The 14146-nt window shown below is 40.8% G+C and overlaps 1 long non-coding RNA gene across 1 annotated transcript; it reads right to left on the bottom strand.

The window, feature by feature from the left end:
• Positions 1 to 6472: 6472 nt before the first annotated feature.
• On the bottom strand, positions 6473 to 13887 carry LOC129620565 (uncharacterized). The gene is made up of 2 exons (XR_008698556.1): positions 13285 to 13887; positions 6473 to 6865 (listed from the first exon to the last, which is right to left on the bottom strand). It is a non-coding gene; the product is annotated as an uncharacterized LOC129620565 (long non-coding RNA).
• Positions 13888 to 14146: the final 259 nt, after the last annotated feature.

The raw sequence follows: 14146 nt of genomic DNA, 5'->3' as shown, positions 1-14146 counted from the left end.
AATACTAGAGACACTAGCCAGGGAACCCTGGAGGCCAGAGATTAACTCTCTTTCTCTATAAAACAGATTCCAGGTTGGGTTAACCTAGGGGAGACGTAAGGGAGATGATGAGGGAGAGGGATATCCCAGGCTACCTTGGCGATGGAGCTGGGAAATAGCATACATACCTGCTTGGAGCTGATTTGGGGCTGGTTGGAATTTTTTTTTTTTTTTTTAATGACTGCAAGGAGATCCAACTAGTCCATTTTAAAGGAGATCAGTCCTGGGTGTTCTTTGGAAGGAATGATGCTCAAGCTGAATCTCCAGTACTTTGGCCACCTCATGTGAAGAGTTGACTCATTGGAAAAGACTCTGATGCTGGGAGGGATTTGGGGCAGGAGGAGAAGGGGACGACAGAGGATGAGATGGCTGGATGACATCACCGACTCGATGGACGTGAGTTTGAGTGAACTCCAGGAGTTTGTGATGGACAGGGAGGCCTGGCGTGCTTCGATTCATGGGGTCTCAAAGAGTCGGACAGGACTGAGCGACTGAACTGAACTGAACTGAAAAGCAGACATATGTGATCTAGAAAAGGAAGAGAAGTACTATCAGTTTTTGCAAGATTATCAAATGAGGCTTCACTCTGTAAATCTCAGCAGTTATGAAAGTTGGTGTGGTTTGTGAACCCCACCACAGGAAGTAAGGGTGATCAAAAAATATGTTGGCAAAGTTTTGAAATTTTCCAGAAGTATGAGATTCTCTTCCTGTATAAAAAATAATGACCTCAGGTTTAGTAACTTCTTAGGAAATGATTAAGACAAACGAGACACACTTTCCTCAGTACCCCATCATAGATCCTTCAGGTAAATTCTCTGAATTTGATCGATTCAGAAAGTTATAGCTTATTTTTATAAGTGAAGCAATAACTTATTATCTTCTCCATTTTAGCATATTTGCTGTTTTTACAGAAAAATATCTTTTACCAAGAACTAGGGGAAAATATGAAATAAAGAGAGCAGTAATGTTTTTGAGGAAGGTCCCAAATACATTGTGGGTATTCTAATTATTGATCAAAGTAATCAGTAGTGTCCGGCAAAGTATGTCAGTAGTTAATTTTTATATAATCTATACTGACTACTACTTGCCAGGCACTATTTTAAGTACTTAAAAAAATTATCAGTGATATAGTTAATCCTTACAATGACCTTTATCCTCATTTTACAGATGGCAAAATCGAGGCACAGAAAGGTTATATAATTTGTCCTAGGTTACCAGAAAATAAGTGGACGAGCTGGTATCCAACTCTGGCAGTCGGTCTATGGAGCCTGTGTTCTTAAACACTACATGAAACTACCTCTTACTTTCTATAAAGTAATCAGTAAGAGGAATATACTTCTTGTAGAAGTAGAAAGGGTTCTTCGGTATGACTATAGGGTACCTATCTATGAAATATTACTAGAATGAGTTTTATTATAATTTTTAAAAAGCCCAAATGACCCAGTGGGTTTCGGGGTGGCCTTTTTATTTTATTTTTTGACTGTGTTGCACAGAATACAGAATCTTAGTTCCCCAACTAGGGATTGACTCAGTGCGCCCTGCAGTGGAAGCTCAGAGTCCTAACCACTGGACTGCCAGGGAATTTCCTTGAATAAGTTTTAAGAGAATAAGGGCCCATGGATGAAGTGTTCATCTTCTTTATCAGCTAAATACTGTGACTATGAAGTGTCATAAAGGTGTATTTCTTGTCTAAAAGGAACTTGTAGTGTGATAAGGCAAAGGTAATTATTGACATTTGATAAACCTTTACTGCAAAACCGCTATGTATAGGGTACACAAAAATAATCAAGCCATAAGACTCAACTTTAAGGTGGTTGCAGCCTGTATAGGGAGATGAACAATCATCACAAGGTGTGGCAGATACCAGAATGGGTTACAAAAAAAATAAGGGAGGCTCTGAGAGCAGCAAGAGGGGCCCTCAGCCCAGGCAGGGAATTCCAGAATAGATTCCCTGAGAACATAATGCCTGGCTGGAATCTTTTATAATTTTTGTTTTCCATTTCCACATAACTTTTCACCCTCTCATCCATATTTGAATTTATCAGTACTAACTTTAAGGATATGATCTGTTCTTATTTCCCAATCATTTGTCTTCCTTTCTGTTAATTTCCCAGGCTACATGCTGGGTTCAGTCTTGACAGAAAATGGCTAAGACACTTTGGACCAGGACAGCTCCTTATTGTTCAGAATGGATTTTTTTTTTTTTTTTTTTGCATCTGATGCTCCCCATTTATTTTGGCACTGGGCTGCCTTAGCTCTCTGGGCAGGCAGATCTCCTGGTTATCGACTACTTACCTGAGCGGTTCCCTAGTACTGAACTTCCGTCTTGTGCTCTATTAGCTTTTTGCTTTCCCATCTATTTACAAAATCTCGTTTTTGCTTCCTGGCTTAGTTCTTGTCTCTCTGCTAAAGCTGACCTTAGATTTATGCTTTCCTCTGGACTTGCTGAGCTACGTTTAGTCAAGTCTGCTGCTGCTGCTGCTAAGTCATTTCAGTCGTGTCCAACTCTGTGTGACCCCATAGACAGCAGCCCACTAGGCTCCCCCTTCCCTAGGATTCTCCAGGCAAGAACACTGGAGTGGGTTGCCATTTCCGTCTCCAGTGCATGAAAATGAAAAGTGAAAGTGAAGTTGCTCAGTCATGTCTGACTGTTCGCGACACCATGGACTGCAGCCTACCAGGCTCCTCTGTCCATGGAATTTTCCAGGCAAGAGTACTGGGGTGGGGGTGCCATCACCTTCTCCAAGTCAAGTCTCTAGCCTTAGATATATTTCTGCCTCTTGTTTACATATTGTCTCCAAGCCTTTTGCCTTGTGTACTCATATATTCCATAAGTTCAGTTAGGAGTTAGAATTTTGGCAGCAGATAGAAATTAATGCTAGGTACTCAGGAATAGATCCCAAAGTGAGATGTGGAAATCTTACCGCTTTCCCTTAATCAGAGAAAACTTTTGGGAGAGAAATTTTCTGAAAAACCTTTGACAATGAATGATTATTACATACGGATGAATAGCCTTTTGATGAAAAAGGAATGCTTTAGTCTCAGGTAGGAAATGTCCATTGACAGTTATATGCATTCCCTCAGCATTAAACAAAATTAACAGTGATATATGAACATGTAAGATGATGTCCAGTTGCTATCACCAGCTGCCCTAAACCCATTGCTGAAACCTGACGTGAGTTCCATAGTGGGTATGTTGTTCAAAATTCTTCAATGGGCAAGATAGTATATTTGATTTGAAGAATTGAAGAAGGAGTCAAAGGCAAAAGATCTCCTGGGCCAGGGGATCCCATGGCTCAGTGCTCTTTCTGGGCCCATCTAGGATTGGTGAGGCACCAGGCCCATACTTCTTACTCTTATACCTTGCTAGTCACTGTGTCACAGGACCTGTTCAACAAAATTACTTTCTAGCAAAGTTAGGAAAAGGAATATTGGTGTTGAATTTTCCAGACACACACATTTCACACTCCAAGTCCATGCCCTGAAACTGTTTTCTGTAAAAGTTTAAAAGGAAAGAGTCCTTATTGCACAAACAGTCCCTACTCTCTAAAAGCATTTCCCTGCTACAAATAACATTTATTTCCTCAAAATAGAAACACCAGAGAGCACTTCCTCAGTGCACCAGTCAATTTTCTCAAAGTACAAGCACACTAATTGCCTTTCCTTCTTTTCCTGCCCTTGAACTAGCTTTTTGTCTCTAGGGTCTTCTCTATAAGTCACCATCTTCCTGTCAAGCAGCAGCAACATAACCATTATTTTACATGGTGGGTGGAGAAAGACAAGGATAAAAATTGGCATCTGAAGCATACTGAGATGCAATAACAAAATTAAAATTTGTGTCTTCCTCACCAGCTTTATTGTTTTATGGAATACATAAAACATTCAAAAGAGACACTTTGGAAATTGTGTCTGAGGCAGTTTATAAACAAGACAGTAAGGCAGTATTTCTTAGATTCTTTTAATGGATCTCCTGCATTGACATAGGACAATTGTGCTTACTTAGAACACACATTTCTGTAGTCCACTCCAGAATTAAACCAAGGAAACTGGCGTTACTTAAAAAAAAATAATAATCTATTTATTTATTTTTGGCTGTGTTGGGTCATCGTTGCTGCACGCGAGCTTTCTCTAGTTGCAGAGAGCAGGGGCTACTTGCTAGTTGCGGTGTGCAAGCGTCTCACGGTGGTTGCTTCTCTTGTTGAGGAGCACAGGCTCTACGGTGTGTGGGCTGTAGTCGTTGTAGCCTGTGGGCTTAGTTACCATGCAGCATTAGGGATCTTCCTGGACCAGGGATCAAAACAATGTCCCTTGCTTTGCAAGGTGGATTCTTAACCACCTGACCACCAGAGACACTCTGAAATCTACATTTTTAACAAGCTTTCTCTGTGATCTGATGGATCATATGGCAAGCATTACCCTAAGATTGTGCTTAAAATATGCAAGACTCCTGTAATTGTAGTCAAAATCACACCTGGCTCCAGGTAAATCAGTTGAAACTCTCATTACTGGTAGATGCATTATAAGAAGAGGAGGGGGTTGGTATGGTGCTTAAACAGAACTAACTGGAAACGATTCTCTTTATGATAGGGAGAAAGGAGGGCAGTCCATTTATGGTTTCAGTAGCATCATAGCACCACAGCATCATAGCACTATGTCCCTTCTCTGCCTGTGGAGAAAGAGAGCAAAAGCTACAACAAATGGATCACCTGTGGTCATGACCAAGCAAAGCGTGACCTTCTGCTAAAAGATAAGCAATCCTTAATTAAGCCAAATCAAGAACATTTTGTTTTTAGCCCCAAAAGGATTCTATGTACATTGATGGCAATTTCCATCTAGCCAAACAGAGAAAACCAGGGTAAATAAAATTGAGGTTCTCAATGTTTTGTGTCTCCTGAATGTATTTGAACACCTAGAATTTGGGGCAGCATACTTGAAGGAAACAAGACACTTGGTAGGACCAAGATCCATGTCTTAATGCCCTAAACTACCCCCCACCCAGTGACTATTCTCACCTGACTGGCTTCAGCTCTCTGCCAGCTTGTGAGGGGGATCCCACAGCCCAGTGCTCTTTCTGGGCCCATCTAGGATTGGTGAGGCACCAGACCTATACCTCTTCTCCCTATACCTTGCTAGTCACTGTGTCACAGGACCCGTTCAACAAAATTACATCTGACAGACATCACCTCAATACTATAAATACTTGCTGCTGCTGCTAAGTCGCTTCAGTCGTGTCCGACTCTGTGCAACCCCATAGACGGCAGCCCACCAGGCTCCCCCGTCCCTGGGATTCTCCAGGCAAGAACACTGGAGTGGGTTGCCATTTCCTTCTCCAATGCAGGAAAGTGAAAAGTAAAAGTGAAGTTGCTCAGCCGTGTCCGACTCCTAGCGACCCCATGGACTGCAGCCCACCAGGCCCCTCCGTCCATGGGATTTTCCAGGCAAGAGTACTGGAGTGGGGTGCCATTGCCTTCTCTGATAAATACTTAGTAAAAGCCAAAACCCCCAACACAACTCATTTAAAATATTGAAAGGCCAGTCTCTAAGAATGAAGTACTGATAGATGCTTTGATGAACTTTGAAAATATTATGCTAGTAAAAAAAAAAAAAGCCAGATACCAAAAGCCACATGTTGTACGATTCCACTTACATAAAATGTTCAGAATAGGCAAATCAATAGAAACAGAAAGTAGATTAGTGGTTGCCAGGGACTGGAGGAGCGGGGTGGGTAGGGAGCAACTGCTAATGGATATGAGGTTTCTTTTTGAGGTGGTGAAAATGTTCTAAAGTTATATAGTTGTAATGGTTGCATAACCTTGTGAATATACTGAAAAAAAAAAAACCCACTAAATTGTACACTCTGGTGAATTTCATGGTATGCAAATTGTATCTCAAGCTGTTCTTGAAAACTAAAATATTGAGAGACTTCAGTGAAAATTTTGGTACACCAGTACGCTGAGATCAGTTCAGTTCAGTTCAGTTCAGTCGCTCAGTCATGTCCGACTCTTTGCAACCCCATGAACCACAGCATGCCAGGCCTCCCTGTCCATCACCAACTCCTGGAGTTCACCCAAGAGAAGTTAAAATTGAATTAAGCAATGACCAAGGGATAAATGATAAAATACTGATGTTTCATTTAAATCCAGAGTTAAAAAAAATCTTAACTATAGAGTGGGTCTCTTTGATTATAACTAGCAGGTTATAACTAGCAGTATATATTATAACTAGCAGCAGCAGCAGGTAAAATATGTAACTAACGCTTTTTTTAAAAAAAAACTTTGTTTTCACATATACTATAAAATTTGAGTGTGCTTTGATGCTAAACAAACCTAGACCTTTATGAGCCAGATTATAGTTCATAGTGATGATTAACGTCAAATTAGAATTAGTGAGAAGGGTATCAAACAATATCACTGGTTTCCATTTCTTTTCAAAGTTGTTTCACAAGATGTATTTTATTCTCATTAGTGTTAGTATATATCATACTATTAAAGAAAGATTTTAAAAAAGATTTAGAGAAGGAAGTCTGCTTATCAAGATCTCACACAGTGGAAAGCTAAAATACTTGTACATGGTTTGAAGCATGTGGTAGAATCAGGATCTGGAGAGAGGGTACCAGTGCTAGGTTCCTTCAGCTGTGTCTGACTCTTTGCAACCCCATGCAAGCCAGCAAGGCTTCTCCATCCATGGGGTTCTCCAGGCAAGAATACTGGGGGGGATTGCCATTTCCTACTCCAGAAGATCTTCCCGACCCAGGGATCGAACCCACGTCTCTTATGTCTCCTGTATTGGCAGGCAGGTTCTCTACCACTAGAGCCACCTGGGAAAACTGGAGAGAGGGTAAAATTTATTTCAAAGTTTAAACTGGTTAAGACCAAGTTATGTGGGTATAGCATGTTACCTTAATGTACAGTGCTTATAAATCTAGACTAATGGCTCCTGCTTTACAGTTTTTATTAGGTGCCCTTTTGAGAATATGAATAAAGGACACATATACAGATGCCAACTTTATTCCCACAGAATTCTTAGGAGGATCACTCTGAAATCTATTCATGGACTCTTCACCCCATGCTGAGAATTCCACGCCCATATAAAGAATAGTTTATTCCATACTAATGTTTATTTTGGTCAGTTGTAGCTATTGTCAGTAATTCTACATTTGCCAAGATGCTAAACATTGTATTAGTGCACTCAACACAGTATGTTGGGCAATAGACACCCACCCTAACACCAACTCTGTCCGTTCCAAGGTTGGACTTTGATTATCATACCTGTCTGGGACGTGACAACTAGTTAGAGGAAGTGGGATTGCGAAGGATTATAAAATGTTCAATCCCCACTTCCCGATGAAACAAGAAGCTTCCCTTGGTAAGTGGCCTATGAGGTTCTTTCTACTTATGCTTTAATGAGCAGCTCCATAAATAAACCTTCAAGTAGAATCTGAGACATTTTCCAATTATGTGTGCTTCAACCCCCCAGAGCACGCCCAGCTGCAGCATACTGCGCAGATCCAGAGAATTCAGGCAAACACCAAGTTTTGGTCTGAATTCTCCACAAAGAAGCCTCAATATTTTCACTTTGTTGACCATAAGTGATATATTTAGTTATCCAGAAGGGTAGTCAATCTGCTAGAAAAAATATCCTGAAGAAAATGAAACAGGCAATTATGTTGGGCAGACCCAGGGGTTAGTTGTGGATGGACCTTGTTTTAAAACAGATTCCTAACTCAGTCAAAAAGTCTCATGTCCATGTGTTTTCCTGGGGAGAAACTTCCAAGGCAGCGACGTGAAAACTAACAGACTTGATGAAGGGGTGGATAGCCATCTGGTTTGCTCACAAGCAGAGCTGCTCTTTTTATCAGAATTATTTTCAGATTTTCATATGGAGGTGGAGTTGGCCATCTTGAACACCAAATCAGTATTAACCCTCTCCTTAAACAACTCTATTGAAAATTCTCCTAATAAGGATACTAGGAAACTTTTCCTTTTTTCCCATCTGAAATAGGGAACAGAGGCCTATTGAAATCCAGCAGCCAGTCTCAGATGGGGGCAGGGCATTCATCAGTGGGATTTCCCTTGGGACTCCTGAGGCTTGAGAAGAAGGAACCCCAGTGATTGGCTGCCTGAGGATACACTTCCCTTAGACTGAGCTTTCCATTGGCATGAAAATAAGTTAGGCTCTAATAAGGTGATTGTCAGTCTCTTTAGAACTGACTTATTTATGCTGAAGCCAAGGTCTCTTCTTCCCGTCCACACTGGCTGAGGTAGGTGAAGGAGAGGTTTGGCCAACAAGTCAATAAGAAACAATAACTTTGCCTGTTGCAGAGTTCGAGAGAGATCACAATGGCTTTGCTCCTGTGTTTTGTTGTTGTTTTGTTTTTGCTTTAATCATGCAACACTTCCCTCACAGCATTCTGAATATTTACTATCCACTGAGACAGCTTGCCTGTAGGTTTCTATTGAGGGCAAAAAAGGGTGTTGGTGGTGGAAAGCTGAGTTTATTTTTCTTGCATTTTTTCCCCCTGGGACTCTTCTATATACACTCATTCTTATTTTGAGCCAAACGGAAGGACAGGTTTCTTTTCATTTCCTGCCTGATCAAAAAAACAAAGTTTTCATAGTCAGCTCCTGGCAGGCATGCCCTAGCATCTTGGGGAGGGCTGCTCAGGAGTAGCAATACTTTCTTGTGTGACAGGGAGAGCAAATTGAAAGTAGCAGCTACCAGCAATGGTCACAGAAAGGCACCAGCATTTCCCCACCCTTCCATAAACGGCAAAGTCACAAGAGAAAGACAAGGTCCAGGTTGTTGGAAATTTGACTTCGAAGAAAAACTGAAAAAGCATAAAGTGCTATATGTGAACTTCTCTTTTTCTATTATCTTGATCCATATTAGGCTGCATGTGATAAACTAGTCGAGTGGTTATTTTTGAAAGGGCTTCCTTTTAGTTTTCTGATGGTTCAGAGTGTGACTGGTTGGTTAAGCATATATATTAAATTCTGATCCTTCCTTTAAAAAGAGAATAATAGTAATGTAATTTTAAAGAAAATCTTCTACTTAAGAGTGCTGTGATCTTGGGCTCCAAAGTTAAATGAAGAAATAAAAAACCTAAGCTAAAACTCTGGAATTAATTTGAACTAATGGCTTTATATTGACCCCATTTAGCCACATAAAAGGTAAGTTTTTGTCTCCAAAATTATTTCCCAGAAAAAAGGAAGTCATCTTCAATACACATCCTTTGAAGCCGTTTTCTGGTACTCCCTCAACATCTGAATTTGGAACCACAAACTACTGTGAAGGGAAGACACATCAGGGTGAAATGATCTAAGTTAATGTTTGTTTCAGAGGCTTGTGGAGGTCGTCTACCAGAACTGGTTAAAGAAAGAGAGGAAAAGAAATTTATTACTGATCTAGTAACAATTCTTGAAGTTATTAGCCCTGAAATGCAAGTGTTAGATGTGTTTTTAAATAGACCTTTTAGAGAACACATAAAAATAATGAATTTGGTGAATGTACTTTATGAAGACTATACATATGCATTTATAGGAAATTTTAAAAAATCACCAAGTGCTATGTACATGGATGATTTAGTATTATCTTTTCTGGTGACAGCATTGTATATAGATTCAAAAAGTGTCAGCAACTTAGAGGGAACTGACAATTCTGTGTCTAGAAAACGGTTGAATTAGTCACAAAAGAACACTAGTGAGGAATAATTGTTTTATGAAGTGACAGTGGACAAATATTAACATTAAAAATCAATACATTATTTTATAAATATGATTTTAAATATGTATGCTTTACTAAGTAGTCAACTAAAGATTTTGAGAAGACATTGACTTATTTGTCCACAGCCCTAAAAATGGCCAGAAGAGAGTATTCTTAAGTTTGTCATATATTTATTTAGGCCTATATGGGAGGTAGACAACTCATAGAGCTAAAAATCCTTATGCGAGCACGTGGTCTAAGAGGCAATTTCCCATTTCACTAATGAAGAAATTGAGCTATTAGGTCAAGGTCACAAAGTTAGTTGGGGACAGAGGGGTATCAGAAATGAGACTTGCCCTTTCCATTATGATATACCACTCTCTCAGTGGGACCTTTCCTTTAGAAAACTACCAAACCCTGGCAAAAAGAGAAGAAAGATTAAGAAAAATTGTTTCAAGATCTCACTTTGTGGGAGAAACTTTCACTTGTGAGAAGCTGCTGCTTTCCCCGAGGTGCATGTGCATACACATGTACACCCACCCACCCAGAAGCCTTGCATCCCAGCCAGGGGCTACAAGTTACTGACCTCCCTCTGTGAGGCTCAATCCAGGCAGACTGGTATTGGCTCTAGTGGGAAATTTATAAAAACTCCATGCCCAAGGCAGTTGCCTGCTCCAGTGGAGTGTAGGGGTTGGTACCTTGGGAATCCCAGGTATTATTAAATGCACTGGCCCTCCCCAACTCTGCAGGCCAAAGAGTACTGTTTCCTAAAGTCACTTGCGAGACAGTTCTACCACAAATAAAGGACAATGTCAAAACTATAGCATTGGCCCCTTGGGCTATAAAGTCTCTACAACCCATAACTCACAACACCTGTGTACTAAAACCATTATAAGCAATATGGGGGAGAGAAAGCTCAAAGGAACATGAGATAGAATCACCTCCAAGTGGAAACCAGTCACTCCCTGGGGCTTTTGATTAGATTTTGATCAGATTAACCATCAGTATGGAAGTTCCAGACTGTGACTAACTTTAGATTTATCAGAGGGGCTGAAGGAGTCACGGGCCCCTCACTAAAAGCTGTTCTCCTGCCAAGAACACCCTGTTGCCACCACTCAAGGGGTTGAGAGTGGGAAGTGGTTCAGAGGTTCAGGGTAAAGAACCAGTACTGGATAAATGGGAAAATGTCAGATATCCTATAGGGTGAGAATACCCTCAGGGCGATGAGTATATAAAGGGGCATAAGCTGGGTCATTAAGGCAGCCTAGAATGAGGTGGGCATTTTGAGAGGTAGCAATTACTTCATGGCCAATAAATGGGGAAACAATAGAAACAGTGACAGACTTTATTTTCTTGGGCTCCAAAATCACTGCAGATGGTGACTGCAGCCATGAAATTAAAAGATGCTTGCTCCTTGGAAGAGAAGTTATGACCAACCTAGACAGCATATTAAAAAGCAGAGACATTCCTTTGCCAACAAAGGTCCGTCTAGTCAAAGCTATGGTTTTTCCAGTAGTCATGTATGGATGTGAGAGCTGGACTATAAAGAAACCTGAGCACTGAAGAATTGATGCTTCTGAACTGTGATGTTGGAGAAGACTCTTGAGAGTCCCTTAGACTGCAAGGAGATCCCACCAGTCCATCCTAAAGGAGATCAGTCGTGGGTGTTCATTGGAAGGACTGATGTTGAAGCTGAAACTCCAATACTTTGGCCACCTGATGCGAAGAGCTGACTCATTTGAAAACACCCTGATGCTGGGAAAGATTGAAGGCGGGAGGAGAAGGGGACGACAGAGGATGAGATGGTTGGATGGCATCACTGACTCAATGGACATGAGCTTGAGTAAACTCTGGGAGTTGGTGATGGACAGGGAGGATGGACTGGCGTGCTGCAGTCCATGCGGTCACAAAGAGTTGGACACAACTGAGCAACTGAACTGAATTGAATCATGCTTGTTGACTTCAGATAGAAGATGGACATCACAGTCAGCCAAGATTTCAAGGATCAGGGAGGAGGTCAAATGGATATCGTTTTAAGTCAAAACCACTCGTTCAACAATTAGCTGAACTCTAAACAATTTTATCTTCTCTAGGACTTCTTTTAGCATGTTACTCTTGCATAGGCCAGTTCTATCTGTTTGGAGAACTTTCTCTTTATTCTCAAATAAATTGTACATTTCATTGTGCCAGTTTCTATAAATAAATTCTCTTTCCTCAATTCTGGTTATCTCAAGGCACTAGCTTACATGACTGATGATCATTCTTGAAGTTAGCATTGACAAAGCCTGTTTATATTCGAAACTAGATAACCTTTTATCAACAGAGAGAGGATTTTGAGGGAATATAAATTTGAAATTAGGCATCTCAGGGCAGTTATCCCAGTCAGTATCTCTTCCACTTTCCCATGATTTCTCCTGTGGCTCTTCACATTCACAAACACAAATCACATTCAATTAAATGATCAACTTAATTCCTCCCCCCTACAAAAGCATGAAAAGTTAAAGCAAGAGCTTGAATTTGCTTAAGCAAAAGTTTAAGGTAAGTATCGTATTCATTGCGATTGAAGGCATTTCTAGTGTCTCTGGTTCCAGGTTTATTTCAAGTGAAAAGGACTACCTGTTAATGTGGAGTGTACTTGATGAGAATTCCTAACACCTGAAATATTACTCCAATCTTGACTCTGAATTTCTCAGTAAGTGGTTAAACCTGTTCTCAACTTTTGTATTAAAAAAACTGTTACCATCTTCTGTCAGTAAATAAGAAATACGGTGTTTGTGACTCTGAAATACTTTCCTGATGTTTCTTTAGGGCTGGGCAAATACAGTGAAAACTGGTGGGAAATCTCAAAATCATTGCTAACAGCAATGAACGCACTTGTCCTATAATTAACATCCATGGTGAGGGGCATGATGTGGAGATCAGGTGGTTTCTGTTCTGTTTGTTTCCTTTTTAGAGGCTAACTAGTTTGAATGTAAGTTACTGTGGTCTCTAGATATCTTTAGTTGTTTTTTTTTTTTTTTTTCAATAGGACTGCCAAAAAGTAAAGTTCAAAGTGGGCATTATGGAGCATCCCCTGGAAGGTGGGGAAGTAGGCAGGGGGCACTCAGCCAGGCCACTTGGTGGCTCCATGAGACTCAGGGTGCTTGAGAATCAAGGATCAGAACTCAGAGAGAGGGAGTAACAGGTCAGAAGATGTTCAACTGAAATGTCCCTGAGTTAATGGTTCCCTATATGTTTCCTGTGTTTTCTGTGTAGCGCCAGATGTCCCCAAAAGATTTGTACACAATGTTCATAGCAACATTATTCAGAATAGACCCAGACTGGAAACAACCCAAATGTTCCTCAACAGCTGAATGGATAAACAAATGGTGGTGCAGTTATGCAATAGAATACTACAGCAGCCGTAGAGAAGAAAGAGCTGCTTCCCTTAATCCAAGTAAACTGGAGACGTCGGAAACAGAACTTTTACATTCATTTTCTATTGCTAGACAACAAATTACCACAAACATCACAGCTAAAAACAATATCCACTTATTAACTCACAATTCTGTAGGTCAGAAGTCCAAGCACAGAATGACTGGCTTCTCTGTTGGGGTTTTAGAGGGTTGAATCAAGGTGTTGGCTGGATTGTGTCTCTTCAGCAGGCTCTGAAGAAGGGCTTTCTTCTGAGCTCATTTAGGTTGCTGACTGAATCCTGTTCCTTGCAGCTGTAGGATGAGATGCCTGTTGACTTGCTGACTGTCAGCCAGGTGCTAGTCTTAATTCATAGAGGTTTCTAGTGCTTCAAATCTTTTTCTTTGGGGAGAACCCTGTCCCTTTTATGGGTTCGCCTGACTAGATGAGGCCTACTAAGGATAGTCGGAGAAGGCAATGGCACCCCACTCCAGTACTCTTGCCTGGAAAATCCCATGGACAGAGGACCCTGGTAGGCTGCAGTCCATGGGGTCGTGAAGAGTCAGACACGACTGAGTGTCTTCACTTTCACTTTCATGCATTGGAGAAGGAAATGGCAACCCACTTCAGTGTTCTTGCCTGGAGAATCCCAGGGACGAGGGAGCCTGGTGGGCTGCCGTCCATTGGGTCGCACAGAGTCGGACACGACTGAAGCGACTTAGCAGCAGCAGCACTAAGGATAATCTCCATATATATATATGTATACACACACACACACACACATATATATATATATAAAATATCCATATGAAGATTATAGGCTGTTCATGAAATTTGTACAAAACAAGCCCTTTTGAACTTAGTCCTTGCAAGTATTTTTTAAACAATTACTGGATTTTTGTTGTTGTTATTAGTAATGCACCATACTTTTTTTCAATATTTTGACCTCCTTCACCCATTTCTCCCACACCTGCCCCCTACCTTTGGCAATCACCAATCTGTTTTCTTTATC

This window comes from Bubalus kerabau, chromosome 10 (genome assembly GCF_029407905.1).
Source record: "Bubalus kerabau isolate K-KA32 ecotype Philippines breed swamp buffalo chromosome 10, PCC_UOA_SB_1v2, whole genome shotgun sequence".
In the NCBI taxonomy this organism is placed as follows: domain Eukaryota; kingdom Metazoa; phylum Chordata; class Mammalia; order Artiodactyla; family Bovidae; genus Bubalus; species Bubalus kerabau.
Note: the sequence above shows the minus strand (reverse complement) of the source record. Positions and strands in the feature narration are given on the sequence as shown.